General features: G+C 47.3%; 1 protein-coding gene across 9 annotated transcripts in view; it reads right to left on the bottom strand.

Moving 5' to 3' along the window:
- Positions 1 to 22,821, bottom strand: part of ARHGEF2 (Rho/Rac guanine nucleotide exchange factor 2) — a 352,466-nt gene that overhangs the window by 56,209 nt on the left and 273,436 nt on the right. The window lies entirely within an intron of this gene.

The following is a 22,821-nucleotide window of genomic DNA, read 5'->3' as shown; positions in this document are numbered from 1 at the left end:
AGATGGTAGATAAGCAGATCTGAAAGCACAGGATGTTAACAATATCTCTGCTTCCATGAAAGCAGGAAGTAGACACACTGCAGATTTATTGCAGGATTTGTATCAGCTGTAACAAAGAAATGTTTTTGTTTAAAGGTTATTATGCTGCTGCTTTTAGAGCAGAGAGGAAGTTCTGAGTTCAGGTCCACTTTAAGGATTCTCAGTTAGTCACTCTGAGCTGCTGCTCCATTTCCCATCAGACGTTCCCCAATTTTCCTTGCACTTGTATTGATAAATCTGCCCTGTGGCAGGGTGGCACACATTTGCAGGAATGGAGACCTGACTTCTTAATGTCATAGTCTGTGCGGGAGCGCTATACAGACTCGTCACTTGGCTATAGCCAAGCTATATGTACTGTTGCTATGGCGACAGGAGGCGGGACAACAGTGCAGCACATGATAGAGTGACTTCTGGTGGGCGGGGTAAGGAGGGGAGTAATGCACTTGGCTATTGCTTAAAGGACAACTGTAACTAGAGGGATATGGAGGCTGCCACATTTATTTCCTTTTAAGCAATACCAGTTGCCTGGCAGCCCTGCTGACCCTCTGCCTCTAATACGTTTAGCCATAGCCCCTGAACAAGCATGCAGCAGATCAGATGCTTCTGACATTGTCGTCAGAACTGACAAGATTAGCTACATGCTTGTTTCTGGTGTGATTCAGACACTACTGCAGTCAAATAGACCATCAGGGCTGGCAGGCAACTGGTATTGTTTAAAGTGGATCCGAGATGAACTTTTACTCATTGCATAATTGTGTTTCTTTCCTATTGTTTATATGGCATTCCTCAAGCCAAATACTTTTTTGTTTTAATACTCTAATTCCCTATAAACTAAACAAGCCACGCCCACAGGTTTTCAGAGAGCCAAGGCACTTTCAGACAGTAGCAAGGGCTCATGGGAGCTCAGTCTGGGCAGGAGGAGGGGGAGGTATTACTAGCCAGAGATTTCAGAGGCAGAGGGGAGGAGGGGGGATTAGGTTTTTTTGCTCAAGATGCAGATAAGCCTGCCTCTGTGTAATGTTTGCAAACAACATGGCTGCTGTCATTGTATCACAGGAAGAAATAATCATATTATATTAAAGCTGTTTGCAGCTAGATTTGCTGTGTAAACTATCTAAACTTTAGATAAGATATTTAGACAAGTTACTTGTTATAGTTAGTGTTTCATCTTGAAACCGCTTTAAATACAGTTGTCCTTTAACTGTCCCCTACAGTGATTTAACTCCTTTTGGTTTTGTGTCTGGCTGCTGGTTGTGGTTGGAGGAGCCTTGCCAGCCTTGGTTGCCGGAGGGGAGGTTACGTCTGGCGATAGTGCAGGGCCGGTGAAGCGATGGCTGCGGCGGGCGTCTCACAATGAGGCCTTTGTGTGAGATCTGGGGCAGGCATTGGCGTTCTCATCTCCTGATCACAAGCTGTCAGCTGAGCCCAATAACCCTGATAATATCATCCTGTGAATGAGGTTACATTATCTGCATTTCCCAGGATGGCTGCAGCTTCACGCGATGCCTCATCCCGGTACACTCACTACTCTCACTGACATCCCGGACGATGGAGACCGCGCAGCACCGGTGCAGCAACGTCACTTCCGGGATTATTCCTACAGCCAACCTACACCTAAACTTCATATAACTGATGCTAAAGGTGCCGATGCACCTCTCGATCTTGCCACCAGATCGACCCTCAGATAGATCCCTCTCTGATCCAATCTGATCAGAGAAGGATCTGATGCCTTCCCACACACTTCAGCAGATTTCCAATAGATTTAATCATGAAATCTACCAGAAATCATCCTAGTGCCGTCGCCTGCTGCTCCCTCTCTCCTCCCCCCCCCCCTCCCGGGTCATCCCACTCCCAGAAATCATCCTAGTGTGCCGCCACCTGCTGGGCCACCCCCTCCCCAGTAATGTGGGTCGCCCCACTCCCAGAAATCATTCTAGTGCCGCCGCCTGCTGCCCCCTCTCCCCCCCCCCCAGTAATGTGGGTCGTCCCACTCCCAGCAATTGCCCTAGCACCGCCGCCTGCTGGGCCACCCTCTAATGTGCATCATCCTACCCCCAGAAATCGTCCTAGTGATGCCGTTTACTGGGCTGCCCCTGTAATGTGCATCATCCCACCACTAGAAAACGCCACCGTTTGCTGGGCTACCCCATTTAACATGTGGCCCCCCCCAGAAGTCATTATAGCACCGCCTGCTGGGCCGCCCCTCTATAATGTGTGTCGCCTCACCTCACTAATTGTGCTAATGCTGCCACCTGGTGGCCCGCCACATGTAACAAGCATGCAGCTAATCCAGTCAGATCTGACAATAATGTCAGTAACACCTGATCTGCTGCATGCTTGTTCAGGGGCTAAAGGTAAAAGTATTAAGGGGCCCATACACCTAACGATTCTGCCGCCGATATACAGCAGATTCGATCACTGTGATCAAATCTGCTGTGAAATCGTTGCTCAAACACTGACAGAACGATCGATTTCCATCTGAAATCAATCGTTCCCGTCGATCCGTCCGTGCGGAAGGTTATTCTCAATCGCAGGCGGGTCGATAGCGGCGTTCGAGTGCCCGACGCAATACAGCTGCAATACATTACCTGCTCCGCCGGCGCGACTCCCCAGGTCTCCGCTGTCTTCTTCTCCGCTCTGGGCTCCGAGTCCTGCAGGCTTCACTTCTTCCTGGCCCGGCAGGAAGTTTAAACAGTAGAGGGCGCTCTACTGTTTAAACTTCCCCCAGACAGGAAGAAGTGAAGCCTGCCGGACCCAGAGCGGAGAAGAGAGACAGCGGAGACCGGGGGAGTCGCGCCGGCGGAGCAGGTAATGTATGCGGGCGGGGGCAGCGGCAGCACCACCACCACCACAGATTGTGATCGGTTTCATGCTGAAATCGGTTCACAATCTGTTTGCAGTAAAGGCAGCAATACGATCCCTCTCTGATCAGATTCGATCAGAGAGGGATCTATCTGTTGGTCGATCTGATGGCAAATCGACCAGTGTATGGCCACCTTTAGAGACAGAGGATCAGCAGGACTGCCAGGCAACTGGAATGGCTTAAAAGGAAATAAATATGGCAGCCTCCATATCCCTCACACTTCAGTTGTCCTTTAAGTAGCCAAGAAACAGTGAGAGACAGCTTGAGATAAGGTTTTACTGCAGGAAAGTTCAAAGGACCATTAGCTCTGCTCTGTTTTTAAAATACAGTGTGTGGTTTCTAAAATGCAAATATGACAGAATGATGCAATGTTATAAAACAAAATTATACAACTGAAATACAAATGTGACTCTTTTCTTTGCTTTTAATATTCTATTCATTATCCATACTACACATATAATTCATTATATCATAAGTTTATTTTTGCTTCAGTGTCACTTTAAGAGATCTGACAAATGGTGCCAAATACCATGAATTACCCTCAGAGGCCTGAATGGGTCGGAACTATCCTGGCAGCACAAGGGGGACGAACACAATGTAACGCAGGGTGTAATGTTTTGGTTAATGGGACTATAACACTGATAGGAATAAAAACACAGTCCCAACTAGTCAGACTCAGTACAGAGAAGTGACGGGACAGTGATCCGTTCGGCTGACGTGGACACTCACAGGAAGGGGTACCCTGGCCAGCAGCTGTCTCTGCACACAGATGTCGCCACTGGGAACACAAGGATCGCATTAACCATGGAATCCACGCAGCTTTTCCCAGCAGGCAGACTATACAGGTGGAGGCAGCTGCACCATGGAGCAGCAGAGGATTCTGGGATACAGGAAAGCTATTCAGCTGCTTAAAGTGGACCTGAACTTTGTCACAGGACAGACGGAAAACATAGAGAAATGCACCCTGTATGTATTTAGAGAGTTTAGCCTGTCTAATTCCCCCTCATCTGTGACTAATCACCACTGTAATCTGATCTCTCAGCTGTGTCAGCTCAGGAATCTCCTCTCTGGGCTGGCGTACACCAAAAACCGCTAGCGGATCCGCAAATGAAGTTTTTGAAGCCGTTTTTCAGAGCGATTCTAGGCATGTTTAGAGTAATTTTGTAAACATGCCTAGTGGTTTTTGGAGCATTTTTGTGTAGCAGATTACAAATGTTGTTACAGTGAAGCTGTTACTGAACAGCTAATGTAACAAAAACACCTGGAAAACCGCTCTGATGTAGCATTTTTAAGAGCTGTTTTCCACTTCCCCATACTAAATATTGAGGCAGAATCGCCTCAGAAATCTAAAAAATGCTGCAGCCCCCGAGTTTGCGTTTAGGGGAAAAACGAGCCACTCTGGTGTGCACCAGCCCATTGACTAACATTAGCCAAGCGGTCCGACCCCCCCCCCCCCCCCGCTCCTCCCCCAGGAAGCATTTTAAAAAAATGCTCAGAATCGCTCTTGGTGTGCACCAGCCCTGCCACGGCAGATCAGCTAATTTGTAAACACATGATGTTAACCCTGTGTTTGCTTAAATGAAAGCAGGAAAAAGACACACTTTGTATGGGGCTGTAACAAAGAAATGTTTTTCTGAAATAGCGGCACCTGTCATCAGGTAAAATGTCCTTTTTGCATTAGTTCTGAGAAAAAAAAAATGTGAGGGTCTTCCCTTTCCTTCATATAGGAATAAAAGTTGCTGTTTTTCCAAAATAAACAAGAAGTACCTGGACCATATTCATAGCTCCTCAGCATTTACTACTGCCTGCTCACTCCTTCCCCAAGCTATGAGGCAGAAAGGAGGTGTGGCATCAGCTATCCCTCTCCCACCTGCCACTTTTTTCTTTAAAGGGAATGGAAAACAACCCAGAATCCACTCAAAACTGACATACCAGCTGCAGGAGGAGTAACCCTTTAAATCAGGCTGTTTACTGGAATCACATCTTCCAAGAGTCAGTGGGGCAAACCACGGCATTGCTAAATCACATGAGACGTGAAGTGTCTAACTACAAAATAAGAACCAATCAGATTCTCACGTTCCTGTTGCTAGGGCAGGAAAGCAGATTAGAGCAATCAGAGCAGTCGCTGACAGGAGACTGGTTGAGATAGTCAATGACATGCGCAGGAGCAGAACCCTCCCAGCTACCTGAGGAAGCCCCAGGTATGTATAAAAGGTTTGCAAGTGTTCCAGGCCAATTTATTTTAGAATTTTTATTTATTTGTTAAATTTTCCAGCTTCTAATTAGTACTGCTGTAATGTGTATTTATGGCCTCTTGTCACTAGGGAGCCATGTGAGACAATAACAGAGGACTTCTGATTTCAGTTTCTATATTTTCTGCTTGCAGAGAGACATCAAAGCATTCCAAGAATTTACAGCACGTGTTCTGCCGACTGCAGTCAAACGCAGTGCACTTATCTCAAACGAGATAACTCTATTGAAGCTGGTAATGGGTGAAAATTAGAGTCAGCTTACCAATTCATTTCTACATAGATAATGCCAGATACACACGGTGCAACTTTCCCACCAGAATGACGAGTGCATTGATTATTTCTGGCAGGTTCGCTCTGCTCCTGATCGAAAACAGGATCGATTTTCAGATCAGTACTGCACAAAAATCGATCCTGTTCCTGAGGAGGAGCAAATCAGGCATGCCGGAAATTATCGATCAACCTGTTAATCTGACGGTAAAATTGCATTTTGTGATTGGCCATAAGAACCATCTCAGCCAGCGATTGCAGGAATGGGGTTGGGAGATCTGCTGCCGGGATTACTCCAGCTGTTCCGTGTTCCGCCACACAGCCTGTGCTAGGAAGACTGCAGCAGGTGCCAGGCGCAGGATCCTGATTGGCCGCTGTGCCTGCATCCTGCAGGGAGGGGGCGCCGGTGCTGTGACTCAAAAAAACAAAGAAAATCTATTAACCCTTCGCACTCTCACATGCAAATGTACAAACAAATGCATTCACAGATTCACTGATCCAGGCACAACTGTTATCCCTACAGCTAAGTTAAAAGCCGGGGTCTTAGTTCACAGAAGAATGCATTCTTATGCTTAGTCACCTATACTGCGCAGAAGTACCCAGGTAAACATAGGTGTCCTAACGTAAATGTAAGGAAAAAGGGGGGGTCGGGGGGCATATGTCACAAATAACGAAATCCAAAAATAGGTGAAAATTTACAAAAATGTATTAATATCATAATTAAACATATTAAAAAAGCACCAATGTAACCTGCCAAAATGCCACACTTGGTCACCATTCACACCTCAGACACACCACTGCCTGCGACCACCTAGTGTGGTCGGGGATCCCAAAACAAGGATAGGCCTAAACAAGTGTCTGATCAAAAAAATGAGGGTAATAGGAAAATGATGATGAAAGCAAGCCGGTACAAGTGACAGAAGCAAAATGAAGCAATGCATCCAGCGGAGGCTAGGAAGCCAATATGGCATCTGCAAATCAATAGTTCAGATGAAACAGCACAGCCAGCATGAAGAGATGAAATGCAAATAGCAACAAGCACAAATCAAAAGGAATGGCATGAAGCGTGAGCCATACTATACCCAATCCTGGTACAGCAATGCGGAGTCCAGTTAGCTCCTGGAGGTTGTCTGGTCGCTCAGCCCCCTGTGTAGAAGCCCAAGGCTGGGGGAGCGGTTAGGGATCCAGTAGAGAAGTCAGGTCCAATGTGCTGGTATAGCAGGCTGTAATGGCTGTGGTAATCAGGCAGAATCCCATAAGGCAAAGTCCCATGTATGCAGGAAGCTGGATAGCCTTTCCGGGTGAAGATCAAAAAAGTGCCTCAGGCCAGCAGAGGGTGAATGCGGAGGGTGGGCAGGTGGCAGAGCAAGGCAGTCAGCAAGGTAGTCAGGTGCTAGCACCACGCCGGCAGCCCTGACATGTTTCGCCGGGTCTACCGGCTTTTTCGAAGGGAGGCGTGGCTAAAAATGTGTGCCGCCGACGGCTCCTTATAGGGCCGCGTCATCAGCCGCGCGCGAGCACGCATGCGTAATTACGTACGCGTCAGCAGACGCGCACGCGTACACATGCGCACTAACGCGGCGACGGACACGCAGCTGCAGCCTCGCCCCCACTAAAGCCCAATCGGCAGGCCAGACAAAGAGGTCGGCCTGGTGCGTAAGATAGAAAAAATACGTGAAAGGGCGAGGCGGGGGCGAGGGGCAAGGAGGCCGTGCGGCGGCACACAAGTACACAAGAATTTCTCCGTATATGTATAAACAAACAAACCAATATGAAAAAATAAAGCAAAACCATGCAAACACAAGCAAACCAGAAAAAAATGTATATATATGTAACCTAGCTCAGAGTCAACAACTAATGTCTTACTAACATCGGCGACTAGAAAGGTTGGGTCAAGGGAGACTGTGAAACACAGTGCCAAGATCCAAACCGTGCGAGAAAACAGCGCACTCAAAGGGCAAAAAAACTAAGCAACAACGTATGCTAGCTATAAACGGCGAATGTCACAGGGGAGAACACATGGAGGCGACAGCTCGGAGCATATACAAGCCCGCAGACGCAGGGGGCAGTGGAGGACCAGAGCAGCGGAAGGGGGCAGGGAAAGGGGGCAGCAGGACCAATAGGGAGAAAGTAATAAGCATCAGTTAGGTAGAAAGGCCGCAAAACCGACCGTTTCATTAAGGCCAGGATATTCAGTGGCCTCTAACTCGTAAATCCACCTGGATTCTTTCTGTAGCAATAAACGATCGAAGTTGCCCCCTCTGATCGTAGTATGTATACGGTCGAGACCGACAAAGCGTATACCAGAGGGCCTACCGCCGTGTTCAGTTCTAAAGTGCCTTGCAACGGGTGTGGTGGATGCAATGCTTTTAATGTTGGCGATATGTTCGCCAATTCTAGACTTAAATTCACGTCCGGTCTTCCCTATATAGAATGCGCCACAAGGACACAATAGGAGATAGACCACGAATTTGGTATTACAATTCACAAAATGTTGTAAACGCCATTGGTGACCGTTGGGGAGGACGACCTCCCTCCCAATAGATAAAAAACGGCAAACAGTGCATCCACCACAGCCGTATGTCCCGGTAACCGTGCAATGGGGACGCGTGATCTCAGTGCCCCGGAAGTGGCTCCTGACGATTAGGTCGCGGAGAGACGGCGCACGCCTGCACGTGATCTTAGGTTCCGGAGTCACTAATGGTTCAATTTTAGGGTCGTTGGTAAGAATATACCAATGGCGTTGTAAAACGCGTGTGATTTCTTTAAACTGCGCAGAATAGCGCACGCAAAGGCGTGCACATTCCGCCACATCTCTCCGAGACCCGCCAGAGGCCAATAGGGCACTTTGGTCAGCCATCCGAGCCCGTTGGTACGCCTGTCGCAAAATGCGATCGGGGTATCCCTGATCCCTAAAACGTGATCTTAAGGTCACAGCCTCCTTCTCGAAGTTCTCAAGAGAGGAACAGTTCCTCCTAACGCGGAGGTATTGGCCCACAGGGATGCCCCTGACGGTATGTCCAGGATGGAAACTGTCGGCCCTAAGAAGGGCATTCGTAGCAGTCTCCTTCCTGTACAGGCCCGTAGACAAGCAGCCATGATCATCGATGATGATCCACATATCCAAAAACGAGATCCTACTGCAGTCAAAGGTCATCGTAAAGCGTAAATTCCTTGTGTTTTTATTGAGGATATCGACGAATTGTCTAAGTTCGCAGGAGGTCCCCGTCCAGACGATAAAGATGTCATCAATGTACCTGTGCCACATCAAAACGTGGCACAGGTACATCGAGAGACCATCATCCGAAAAAGTGACGCGTTCCCACTCCCCCAGGTACAGGTTGGCGTAAGAGGGGGCACAAGTGGTCCCCATGGCCGCCCCCTGCACCTGGAGGTAGTGCGACCCATCGAAAACGAAAATATTGTTCAAAAGTAGAAATCTCAGTAAATCCAATAGAAAGATATTGTGGGCCGTCTGTCTAATGTCGAGTTCGCACAGGAAGGTCTCAACGGCAGCAATGCCAAGGTCGTGTGGAATGCTAGAGTACAGCGCCTCCACGTCCAGAGCAACAAGGTATGCATCAGGGGGAACGAACACCCCCTCCAAAATCCTCAACAGATGCATGGTATCCCTGACATAAGAGGGCAGAGCCTGCACATGAGGCTGGAGATGCCGGTCAAGGTACACGCTCGCCCGCTCAGTCAGGGAACCACGGCCGGAAACGATGGGGCGGCCAGGAGGATTTGTCCTGGACTTGTGAATCTTTGGTAAAGCATAGAAAGTGGGTGTTATGGGGTGTGTGACTTTCAAAAACTGTACAATATCCTCCCCTATAACACTCCGCCTAAGGGCGTCATCAATGATAGTAAAAAGTTGCTTTTGGCACCTTGCGACCCTGGACGCGGGAACGCGCACATAACACTCCTGCCGAGTTAATATGTCAAGGCACATATCCCTGTAGGCCTGCACATCCATTACAACAACATTGCCTCCCTTATCAGAGGGCTTGATCTCCCACCTGGTCTGCCGCCCCAGCTCACCCAACGCTGCCAGCTCCTCGGCAGAGAGGTTATGGGAGCCAGAGCTTCTCCCAGAAAGACGCTTAATGTCCCGTTCAACCACAGAGATGAACGTCCTTAGGCTAGGGCTGACGGAGAAGGGCGGGAATCGGTGCGACCTATTCCTAAGCTCAAGCTCATTTAGAATGGGTTGGTATGTCACAGGTAATGTATCAGGTATAGAACTAAAAGAACCTCCACCCAAAGATTGGGGGTCCTCATCGGTCTGTAAATCGATCAAATCGGCCAGTGCCCGCCGGTCCTGACCCGACAACTCAATTCTAGGCGGAGACGGTATGACATCTCTTGTAGAACCATCATGGAGCAATTTCATAAGGATCTTGCGTCCAAAGATGTGTATATCTGTTATAACTTCGAAAATGTCAGAATCATATGTCGGGCAGAACCCCAGGCCCCTGGCCAAGAGTGAACGCACAGACTCGGAGAGTATTTCACCTGTAAGATTGATGACCTGTAACTCAATACCACCCCCATCAGGAGCATCAACAAACCGACCGTCTCCCTCCGTCAGCCCACTCACCCCAAAAAAGGCGAAGACGAGGGCCCAGAGGAAGGGCAGTCTCCCTCGTCCTCCGCCGGGGTGAGGTCCGAGCCCTCGCCACATATCCCACCAGTAGCTCCTCCAGGTGGGTTTTTGTTCTGTTTGGGGCGTTGGCCCCTTTTAGTGTTGTTCTGTCTAAGATTGTATTTTTTGGGGCTTCTACGAGGAGGAGGAACCGTATCTCCTGCTGGAGCGGAGCTTCCACTCGCAATTGAGGAATCAGATTCAATGGGGGCCGGTTGCACAGGAGGCACCCGGACAGGGATAGGTTTGCCACCCTTTGGTTTAGATGGCTTAGATGGGCGGTAGCCCCACCTATAAGCAGAACCTGTCTTGTAAGCCACACGATCTCTCAATAATTTCTGATCGCGTTGGATCACAAGATCCTTATTAAATTTTTTAATATGAGCTTCAAGCTCTTGGTTACGCTTTTTGTATAAGGGATCGGTTTTGAAGGGTTCAATAGATACGGTTGTCTTAACTATCTCGGCTTCTGTGCTGGTCAAGTCAGTTCCGTCCAGTTCATTCATTAGACCCAGACAGACCCTTGCACAGCTCTCAAAGTTATTTTCCCAACGTTTTTTGAAATCCTCAGAAATGTTTTTTCTATGAGGAAAAATTTGAAAGCGGAGCCACATAGGACTGTGTTGTTCTTCTAAATAAATTTTGTTATATTTCACATTCCACCAAAGACGAGATTTTTTCTCGTGTCCTAACTCTGGCCCTGTAACATGCATAGTGCAGACATGCAAACACATTCATTGCATCAAACGGATCAATGGATTATGAGCACACATCCTGACGTCCTCTCCTGGGACAGATAGTGCATCTTACCAATCGCACAAGGGAGCTAACGCAATGTATCCATGTGCACCATGCGCATACACCAGCATAAGCTGTGTGCATGCTGACAAACACATACAGGGGAAGGAGGGAGTGCACTGAATTAGACCCTAGCCACAGGGGTCAGTAACAAGAACAAAATACATATATCCAGGCACATCGCCTCTAGCTAGGACATTAAAGAAGTTATTAAGGAAAGGGAGGTGCCGGAGGGGGTGTGGCTAGAAAACAGCAAAAATCTATTAACCCTTCGCACTCTCGCATGCAAATGTTCAAACAAATGCATTCACAGATTCACTCATCCAGGCACAACTGTTATCCGTACAGTGCTGTGACTCAGTGACGGGCAGTGAGTGAGTCGACACTGCGGCAGGCAAACAGGGAATCTGCCAGCCATATGTAGAGATAATGTATTCGGGAATGGCAGCGTCAGGGGGGCACGCAATGTCTTCACACACATTTTTGGAGATGTGTTTGAGCTGCGGAACGGCGTGTTCTGAAGGATCCCACGTTGGCAGCGCCGCAGCGTCTGGCGCCTCCGGAGACTGAGGAGAAAAGTGCTTAAAGGACCACTATCTCGAAAATTGTAACATTTAAAATACATGTAAACATATACAAATAAGAAGTACTAGCCAACCCGCGTCGTAGCATACGCCGCATCTATCTATCTAATAGAGTACATGCCTCAACCTTGAAGCAAGAAGAAGTAGGCTTTCCGTGAGAAAATGTATGCGTGCTCAAACACCAAGTTTAACCCTAGCAAGTCTGGCTTTGCAAATCCGGCCTAATTGGCTGGCTATTCATGAGGCAATGCTCATGCAAATATGCATTTGCTTTCGCATGCCAAACTATGCAGGGTCAAAAAACCAATACTGCAAAGTGCTCTCTCGCTGCCTGGGAACCACAGCGGCACCCCGGAGTGGGAGGCTGGGTGGCCAGCGCTGGGGAGAGCCGTCCGCACCCACCTCCTAATATTAAAAACAGCCACTTACCTTAACGTCCATTGGGTTCTGCTACATGCGCAGACATTTTGTCATGGAAAGCATTTTGTGCAGTTTTTATCCTTTGGAGGCAGGTGGTGGATGGCTTGCTCCGGTGGTGTGAACCCTGGAGTGAGTGCGCCTGTCCTCCCTCCCTCCCCTCTGGAGTGCTGTATGTGAGCCAGCTCTGAGCTCTAAAGCTTGGGGTGACCCATGCTTCTCTCCTTTCTCATGTGGTGCCCCCAAATGAATGCGCATGTAGCAGAACGCAATGGACGTTAAGGTAAGTGCCTGTTTTTAATATTGGGCGGTGGGTGCAGACGGCTCCCCCCGGCGTTGGCCACACTTGGGGGGGTCATCCACGCCACCCAGTCTCCCCCTCCGGGGTGCCGCTGTGGTTTCCAGGCAGTGAGAGAGCCTGGGACCCTGCGGTCCCCCCAGTTGTATAAAAAAGGGGCATTGGGAATCCTCCCCGTGGCGCTCCTGGAGGCCTGGAGCACACCAAAAACTGCTAGCAGACCCGCAAAATGCTAGCAGATTTTGAAACGCTTTTTCTTATTTTTCTGTAGCATTTCACCTAGCATTTTGCGGTTTTGTAAAGCGTTTTTGGTGTAGTAGATTTCATATATTGTTACAGTAAAGCTGTTACTGAACAGCTTCTGTAACAAAAACGCCTGCAAAACCGCTCTGAACTGCCGTTTTTCAGAGCGGTTTGCGTTTTTCCTATACTTTACATTGGAGGCAGAAACGCCTCCGCAATCCAAAAAATGCCTCACCTCGGGAGGATGCGTTTCAGCAAAACGCCTCCCGCTCTGGTGTGCACCAGCCCATTGAAATACATTACCCAAGCGTATCCGCAGCCGCAAGCAGATCGCAAAACGCTGCCGAACCTCTCTGGTGTGCACTAAGCCGGATAGTGCTAATGTAGCATGTAGCAGGGTGACTGCTTTGTGGTATTGGTTTGTGCATGCATTTGCATGAGCATTGCCTCATGAATAGCCAATTAGGCCAGATTTGCAATGTCAGACTTGCTAGTGTAAGGCCTCTTTTCCATGGACTGTGAATAGGCAGTGAAATGGCTCTCAAACGCTCACAACTGCTCACTGCTGCCTGGTAACTGCCCACTGCTGCCTGGTAACTGCTTGTTGCTGCCTGGTAACTGCTTGCTGCTGCCTGGTAACTGCTTGTTGCTGCCTGGTAACTGCTTGTTGCTGCCTGGTATCTGCTCGCTGCTGCCTGGTAACTGCTCGCTGCTGCCTGGTAACTGCTCGCTGCTGCCTGGTAACTGCTCGCTGCTGCCTGGTAACTGCTCGCTGCTGCCTGGTAACTGCTCGCTGCTGCCTGGTAACTGCTCGCTGCTGCCTGGTAACTGCTCGCTGCTGCTCACACTTCCGTGATTCACAGCGATTGCAATCAGTGATTTATTAAGCACTGTACAGCGATCGCTCCAGAATTGCTAAAAAATGTTGTATGTAACGTGTTTTGCGATTGGTGCTAATCGCAAATCCTCTGCAATCGGCGCCAATCGCAGTAGTGAGATGACTGCCATATACTTTCTATTGCGCAAGCGCTTTAAAAAACGCTAGCGCTTCGGCGATTAGCGGACATGACCTGCTAATCGCTCAATTGCGAATGGGACCTTAAAGGGGAACGCCGATTGAAACATGCATGGAGGGGGGAACTGGATTTATCTGCCCTATAGTTCTATGCAATCTGCATGAAGTCGCACATCCCCATCAGCTAGAGGTGGTCGTTGAGATGAAAATAATTCCAACTTGCATGCACATTTAATGCAGATTGGAACTGGGCCGTGCTGCATACAATTTGCATGCAAGCGTGAACATCTCAGATTGTGAATCACACACCCCTTTCTTTAATTGCAGCTCTGCAAACTCTACAGCCTGCCAGCTGATTGGCTGGTGAACGAGAAGCACGATGATGTCGCCGATTCGCCGTCCAATGAGCAGGGTGGAGGGAGGGGACACAAATGTGATACAGAGCAGTGGTTTGGGTCCCCGGGCTGCGCAGTGAAGCAGGGATGACAATCGTAAGAGGACACAAAAATGACAAGGACATGATTTTACGGGAAGAAGATTCTGGAATCATAGCCAGTTATTTTTTGTACCGATCCATAAAATGGGGTGGAAGTACCCCTGTACATAATACCCATGAACATTAACCCATCATATGCAATCTTTTGCGACAAAAAACATTGTTGAACATTTGAGCGCTGCCATACGCCGTAATGTGGACTATGGCTATAGTGGCACTAATTTGTGCCCCTTCCCTCTACCCTTATTTATCAAGGGGAAGGTGTAAAGTTAATCAAGTGTGACTTCTCTAAACTGTTTAAAGCACAGTATACTATCCCCCCACCCTGCCTGTTGATGAAAGCTTTTGTTTGCTCATTGCTACTGCTAATTACAGCAATCCTCGTCTAGAGCTGCTCAAATCTGGAACCGGGAGACATCCAGATAGCTCTATCCGGATATCTCCCAGTTACCTGGGCGGGGGGGGGGAGTTTATAATCACGTGATGCGCGTGGAGTGCATCGTGGGAGGCGCAGAGGGACGGACGAAGAAGACGTCAGACAGGTAAGATTGACACCCCCCCTGCCCACCCCGCACAGGTTTACTGGGAGATATCCGGATAGAACTATCCGGGTATCTCCCGGTTCCGGATTTGAGCAGCTCTATCCTCGTCTGCCTGCTCTTTCTGTGGACAGCGGGCTGCGGAAGTAGGGTAATAAAATCCTCTAACAAACATTTACATGTAAAAAGAAGAGAAAGAATTGATTTTTTTTAGTAAAGAGCCACATTGTCAGCATGGATTTTTAATGTGCTCTTGAGATGCCCTGGGGGCTAAAAATGGTGCTCTGTTAATGATTGTCTGAAATATGCCAGGTAAATGCAAACAATCACATGCTACTGCGCACATCACTTTTCTGAGAATTTTTAAAGTCCAGGGAAACTGGTCCTGCTGGAAGCCTTGTATAGACTCTAGACGTATTGCCGCCAATTGTTCTGCACCACTCGATGCTGTTCCATTCGCCATTAGCCCCTCCCACTTACATTTTATCAATATGAAAAGAGGGGCCTCTCAACTTTTGGACAATATTTCAAGTGAAATTGATTTCTGTTTGGATTGTGTTTTTTATTGGATCAAATGTCTTAAAATTGTCAACTAATGTATCACCATCTCATCTCTTCAGGAAAAAAAAAGGTCATACGGACGCTCAAGGACTGTCACCTGAAATGATCATTAGTGACAATTCTGAGTGATAGAACGGGTAACTGATGGTAAGCTGAGGTGGATTCGAACATTTGTAATTGTAAAATCAATGGAAAGATTGATATACAATGTTGGTCTTGAAGGACACCCGAGGTGAAAATAAACTAATGAAATAAATGATTGTATCTATCTTCCTTCACCTAAAAATCACTTTTTTAAGATATTCCACAGTTTTATTTTATGTTTAAAGTTACTTTTTAAATTTTAACTGTTTTATTGTTTTTGCTCAATGACACATTCATTGGAGTATGCCAGAGCTAAAATCTATGTACTATTGACCCTTTTTATCTCTTTTCTGCTCTCAGAAGCCATTTTCTGCTAGGAAAGTGTTTCATAGTTGGAATTTCTTATCAGTGAGGGTCACACTGTAGTCACTTCCTGTCTGAGTCAGGACTGAGTCAGCCACTTACATACCTGATATTTAACTCTTTCTGGCAGAGAAAGGAAAAAAAGGAACACAGCCTAGATATTTGTATGCTAGGCACTGTACATACACATGTCTATCTCATCATGTCACATGTCACTTCGGGTATCCTTTAAGTGGGTTATGAAATAATCAATTGTAATATCAATTGTAGTATTGACTGAAAACAAAATCGAGTGATAATTGAATAGAGTAGACCTGAACTAGAAATGCACCCTGTATGTATTTAGAGAATTTAGCCTGTCTAATTCTCCCTAATCTGTAACTAATTTACCACTGTAATTTGATCTCTCAGCTGTGTCAGCTCAGGAATATTGGCTGCCACGGCAGTGGAGCTAATTTGTAAACACAGGATGTTGACACTAGGTCTGCTTCCATGAAAGCAGGAAGTAGACACGCTGCAGATTTATTGCAGGATTTGTATCAGCTGTAACAAACAAATGCTTTTCTTTAAACACCATTATGCTGCTGTTTATCTTTTAAAGCAAATAGGAAGTTCTGAGTTGAGGTCCTCTTTAAAAGAGGAGGTTATGATTCCAGCCTGCATCCACTTGTGAGAGGTCCTGTCTAATCACGGTCATTAGTGGTAATGGGGCAGAGAATGGGATTCCCGGCAGGGGTCCGCACTAAGGTGGCAAACGGTTAATCTCGCAGCAGCTGGCGGGCAGGTCGTGTAACTGAGGCCAGATGGGACCTGTAAGATGAGATTTTACAAGCAAACAGGACACATCAAACAGCCACTTCCCAACACTGTACAGCTCCGACCCGTAAGCCCATGTGGCCCATCGGCGAACACGTGTCATGTGATGAACACGGGCAATGGCAGACCCTCGGCTGGCAGCTAGGCAAAAGGCACAGGTGCCAATCTTTAACTTATTTTTTTGCCCAACTGATCAATACAACGTACCAATCTATCGTCATAACCTTCGACCTCAGACACCGTCCTCAACAACATCCTGTAGAAGAAGCCGCTAACCAATCAAGAATAGGATTCACTTAAAGGACAACTGAAGTGAGAAGAATATGGAGGCTGCTATAGTTATATGCTTGGCCTCAATTCACTAAGCTTATCTTCTGTCTTTAATAACGTTTCTAGAGTTATCACCATGGTGATGAGGCATGTCGTATGCAGGAAACATTTTACCTCAGGCAAACCTAAAGTTAACTCTTCTGTCTTTAAGTTAAAGTGAACCTCCGGACTAAAAACCGACTCAGCAGCAATGAAAAGGCTTTGTGTGTCTTTAACAGGTTCACAGCATCAGAACTTTGTTTCTCTTATACAGGATCTTCTCAAAAAATTTGCATATTGTGATAAAGTTCATTATTTTCTGTAATGTATTGATAAACATTAGACTTTCATATATTTTAGATTCATTACACTACAACTATAGTAGTTCAAGCCTTTTATTGTTTTAATATTGATGATTTTGGCATACAGCTCATGAAAACCTAAATTTCCTATCTCAAAAAATTAGCATATTTCATCCGACCAATAAAAGAAAAGTGTTTTTAAAACAAAAAAAGTCAACCTTCAAATAATAATGTTCAGTTATGCACTCAATACTTGGTCGGGAATCCTTTTGCAGACATGACTGCTTCAATGCGGAGTGGCATGGAGGCAATCAGCCTGTGGCACTGCTCAGGTGTTATGGAGGCCCAGGATGCTTCGATAGCGGCCTTAAGCTCATCCAGAGTGTTGGGTCTTGCGTCTCTCAACTCTCTCTTCACAATATCCCACAGATTCTCTATGGGGTTCAGGTCAGGAGAGTTGGCAGGCCAATTGAGCACAGTAATACCATGGTCAGTAAACCATTTACCAGTGGTTTTGGCACTGTGAGCAGGTGCCAGGTCATGCTGAAAAATGAAATCATCTCCATAAAGCTTTTCAGCAGATGGAAGCATGAACCCACTTTTGAACCAGAAACAGCGGCAGAAGCGCCTGAACTGGGCTACAGAGAAGCAGCACTGGACTGTTGCTCAGTGGTAAAAAGTACTTTTTTCAGGTGAAAGCAACTTTTACATGTCATTCGGAAATCAAGGTGCCAGAGTCTGGAGGAAGACTGGGGAGAGGGAAATGCCAAAATGCCTGAAGTCCAGTGTCAAAGTACCCACAGTCAGTGATGGTCTGGGGTGCCATGTCAGCTGCTGGTGTTTGTCCACTGTGTTTTATCAAGGGCAGGGTCAATGCAGCTAGCTATCAGGAGATTGTGGAGCACTTCATGCTTCCATCTGCTGAAAAGCTTTATGGAGATGAAGATTTCATTTTTCAGCACGACCTGGTACCTGCTCACAGTGCCAAAACCACCGGTAAATGGTTTACTGACCATGGTATTACTGTGCTCAATTGGCCTGCCAACTCTCCTGACCTGAACCCCATAGAGAATCTGTGGGATATTGTGAAGAGAAAGTTGAGAGACGCAAGACCCAACACTCTGGATGAGCTTAAGGCCGCTATCGAAGCATCCTGGTCCTTCATAACACCTGAGCAGTGCCACAGGCTGATTGCCTCCATGCCACTCCGCATTGAAGCAGTCATTTCTGCAAAAGGATTCCCGACCAAGTATTGAGTGCATAACTGAACATAATTATTTGAAGGTTGACTTTTTTTGTTTTAAAAACACTTTTCTTTTATTAGTCGGATGAAATATGCTAATTTTTTGAGATAGGAATTTTGAGTTTTCATGAGATGTATGCCAAAATCATCAATATTAAAACAATAAAAGACTTAAACTACTTCAGTTGTAGTGTAATGAATCTAAAATATATGAAAGTCTAACGTTTATCAGTACATTACAGAAAATAATGAACTTTATCACAATATGCTAATTTTTTGAGAAGATCCTGTACAAGCCTCATTTTTAGCTGCACAGAAGAAAACTGCCCAGGCTTTTTTCCCCTAATGCTGTGCAAAGCATGATGGGATTTCTGATGATGTTGTTCTCGTTCTGCTGTTTTGGTGCAATTTTTTTTGCTTTACCATTTGAATTTGACATTTGAAGCCTAGTGTGCGCAGCTGGGAGGGGTGATCAGGACACAGGATAGTTGGAACTGTGTCTCCTGCTCCTTGTCACCTCCTTTCAACCAAAAAGATGGCAGCCCCCATGAATCACAAACATTTGCCTGTTCTTTTAAAACAGGGTGGGTAAGAGATTATATTACCGATTTATTCTAATTAATATAACTAATGTAACTTGATGACAGTATGTTTGTTTAGGCTGAAGTTCCCCTTTAACTCTTTAATCCTTAAAAGAACTCCAGACTTAAAGACAGGCTGTTTATTAACTGCGTGTGAAAAGATCTACAGAGGAGGTAAATTAACTACAGAGGAGGTAAATTAACTACAGAGGAGGTAACTTAAAGTGAACCTAAAGTCCCCCCAAAAAAACGAGATGAACTCACCTGGGGCTTCCCTCAGCCCCCAGCAGACGATCGGTGCCCTCGCAGCTCCGCTCCGATGCCTCTGGACCCGCCGGCGAGCACTTCCGGTTTGGCCGTCACCGGCCGACAGGCATGGGAACGCGAGTGATTGTTCACGTTCCCAGCCTGTATATCGCCCCCTATGCTGCTATTGCGGCCAGGAGGTCGCAATAGCAGCATACGGGGCGATATACAGGCTGGGAACGCGAACAATCACTCGCGTTCCCATGCCTGTCGGCCGGTGACGGCCAAACCGGAAGTGCTCGCCGGCGGGTCCAGAGGCATCGGAGTGGAGCTGCGAGGGCACCGATCGTCTGCTGGGGGCTGAGGGAAGCCCCAGGTGAGTTCATCTCGTTTTTTTGGGGGGACTTTAGGTTCACTTTAAAGGGAAGGTCCAAGCAAAAAAAAAAATGAGATTCACTTACCTGGGGCTTCTACCAGCCCCATGCAGCCATCCTGTGCCCTCGTAGTCACTCACTGCTGCTCCAGTCCCCCGCTGGCAGCTTTCTGACCTCGGAGGTCAGGGCCAAATTGCGTACATTTTTACACATTCCCGCTAGTGCAGGAACATTAACACATACATTTTTACGCGTTAGTGGTGAAACGCGTACATTTTTGTTCCTGCACTAGCTGGAATGCGTAAAAATGTATGCAATGTGGCCCTGACCTCCGAGGTCAGAAAGCTGCCAGCGGGGGACTGGAGCAGCAGTGAGTGACTACGAGGGCACAGGATGGCTACATGGGGCTGGTAGAAGCCCCAGGTAAGTGAATCTCATTTTTTTTTTTTGCTTGAACCTTCCCTTTAAGGAATGAAGAGATAAGAGAACACTCTCACTGTGTGGAAGTAAGTTTTCTCTTGCCTTATTATCTCCAGCATGATCTTAGTGAATTGAGGCCATTTATCAGTTGCCTGGCAGTTCTGCTGATGTATTTGGCTGCAGTAGTGTCTGAATCACACCAGAAACAAGCATGACAATAATGTCACCTGCGCTGCTGCATGCTTGTTCAGTATCTATGGCTGAAAGTATTGAAGGCAAACGATCGGCAGGACAGCCAGGCAACTGGTATTGTTTAAAAGTAAATAAATATGGCAGCCTCCATATCCCTCTCATTTCAGTTCCCCTTTAACCCTTTCTGGATCAGCACCCTCTGCCCCCTTAAGGACCAGAGGGTGCTGGTCCAGCAAACCGCCGCTTCCCGACGAATCGCCGCAAGTTACCGCCGCTCCTGCCGGACACGCCGCTCTGTCCCCGCCGCAGGCTGCTCTCTCTGCCGTCGCTAGGACGGCAGAGCGCTGTGCGCCGGTCAGGAGCTGCTTTCATTGGCCCCTGACCCTGTCACTCAATGTAAGCCAATGGGATTGGCTTATAGTAATGACAGGGCCAGGAGCCAATGAAAACGGCTCCTGCCCGGCTCACAGTGCTCTGTCGTCATAGAGGCGGCAGGGCAGCACATTGCGGCGGGTAGAAAGCGGCTAGAGTGTCAGGAACGGGCGGGGGTGCGCGGTGAATGGGACATAGAGCTTACGTCCTGTCAGGACCGCAGCGCCCCCCTGCCCGCCGTAGATTCGCACTCGCTCGGTCCGCAGGTAGTTAAAGAGAGAAAAAAATAAATACATTGCAAAGAGAGAAGTTAAAAAAAATAGGAGATCAAGTAATGACTGATATTCGCCATGTAATTTGTTTATGTTATTTGATCCACATTCAGCCTGCACATAATTATCTTTACTACTGGCAGACGTGAAAAACAAAAAAATAGACAGCACCAACTGCCGTTATTTATAACCACACCCACTAACACTGTGATAGGCTAAAAGGTTGTTTCTTTTTTTATAGATATACATATACACAGAGGGAGATACTGGTTGCTTGGCAGTTGGAAACAGCTGTTATTTCCCACAATGCAATGAGGTTCACAAACAGCAAACTGTCAAGACCATGGTCATGACATCACACTGTGGGAGGGGTTCCACCACAATATCAGCCACGCAGAGCTCCCTGATGATCTATTTGTGAAAAGGAATTGATTTCTCATGGGAAAGAGGGTATCAGCTACTGATTGGGATCAAGTTCAGTTCTGGGTTATAGTTCGTCTTTTAACAGATCAATCCAATTATAAATTACTGTATGTTTTTTTTGTATTTGATGCAGGGTGATAAAACCTAAAGGCCAACTGATTTATATCATCACCGTAGCCGTCAAGCAGGGATGCTGATAAGAAATGGTCAATGTGATTATTATTACTACTGATTTATATCTCGCCAACATATTGTAATGCTAATAAATCTGGCTTGCATGCAGTTATCATGAAAACTGTATATTGAAACTGCACCAATCACAGTCATCAGAAAGTGCATGTAATTGGCCCAATGCCAAGCTACAATAAACTGTCATGCAGGTCAGAGTCATTCACCATTTCTAATGCCAATGGGAATGCCCGTTACACTGATGGCCACTAGAGGCAGTAGCTATGACTTCTTGAGGACTCCGGTGGGGAGATCTCTGTGCTCCTAAGCCCCCCAGCTCTGCACACATTTTATTTAATCATTGTTATCTATTATATAATATGAACAGAGAAGGCCAATAAGATTCTAATACATTTCCATTTGCATGCAAATTGTATGTTGTTTGGAACTGGGCCAATAAAATCACTTCCTGCTGATCTGAATTGGCCCAATTGGAATGAATTACTAGCATCTCATTGACCATCACTGAATATGATGGGAGGAGGTGAACATTCCAAAGTGGGCGGGGACAACCATAACTCCATGGTGGAATACTCCAAAGTGGGCGGGGACAACCATGGCGGAACACTCCAATATGGGTGGGGACAACCATAACTCCTTGGCAGAACACTCCAAAGTGGGCAGCGACAACCATGGCGGAACACTCCAATATGGGTGGGGACAACCATAACTCCTTGGCAGAACACTCCAAAGTGGGCAGCGACAACCATGGCGGAACACTCCAAAGTGGGCAGCGACAACCATGGCGGAACACACCAAAGTGGGCAGCGACAACCATGGCGGAACACACCAAAGTGGGCAGCGACAACCATAGCGGAACATGCCAAAGTGGGCGGGGACAACCATAACTCCATGGTGGAATACTCCAAAGTGGGCGGGGACAACCATGGCGGAACACTCCAAAGTGGGCAGCGACAACCATGGCGGAACACACCAAAGTGGGCAGCGACAACCATAGCGGAACATGCCAAAGTGGGCGGGGACAACCATAACTCCATGGTGGAATACTCCAAAGTGGGCGGGGACAACCATGGCGGAACACTCCAATATGGGTGGGGACAACCATAACTCCTTGGCAGAACACTCCAAAGTGGGCAGCGACAACCATGGCGGAACACTCCAAAGTGGGCAGCGACAACCATGGCGGAACACACCAAAGTGGGCAGCGACAACCATAGCGGAACATGCCAAAGTGGGCAGCAACAACCATGGCGGAACACGCCAAAGTGGGCAGCGACAACCATGGCGGAACACGCCAAAGTGGGCAGCGACAACCATGGCGGAACACGCCAAAGTGGGCATCGACAACCATGGCGGAACACTCCAAAGTGGGCGGGGAAAACCATAGCTCAATGGCGGACAGAAAGAGAACCAGAACCTATACTAGAGAGACCTCAGCGGCAGTAAGCAGACAGATTGCAACTCACAAACGCCATTGGTTAACGAAAAGATCACTTTAATCCCCCACAGCAAGCAACAGACCGGAAATAAATCGGGTGATATGAGAATCTCTCTATCACAGATGACAAACAACTTCTAAAGGACGCCAAAACTGTCGGAGTGATAACTACGTGGGATA

The sequence above is a fragment of the Hyperolius riggenbachi genome, chromosome 9, assembly GCF_040937935.1.
Source record: "Hyperolius riggenbachi isolate aHypRig1 chromosome 9, aHypRig1.pri, whole genome shotgun sequence".
Lineage (NCBI taxonomy): Eukaryota > Metazoa > Chordata > Amphibia > Anura > Hyperoliidae > Hyperolius > Hyperolius riggenbachi.
Note: the sequence above shows the minus strand (reverse complement) of the source record. Positions and strands in the feature narration are given on the sequence as shown.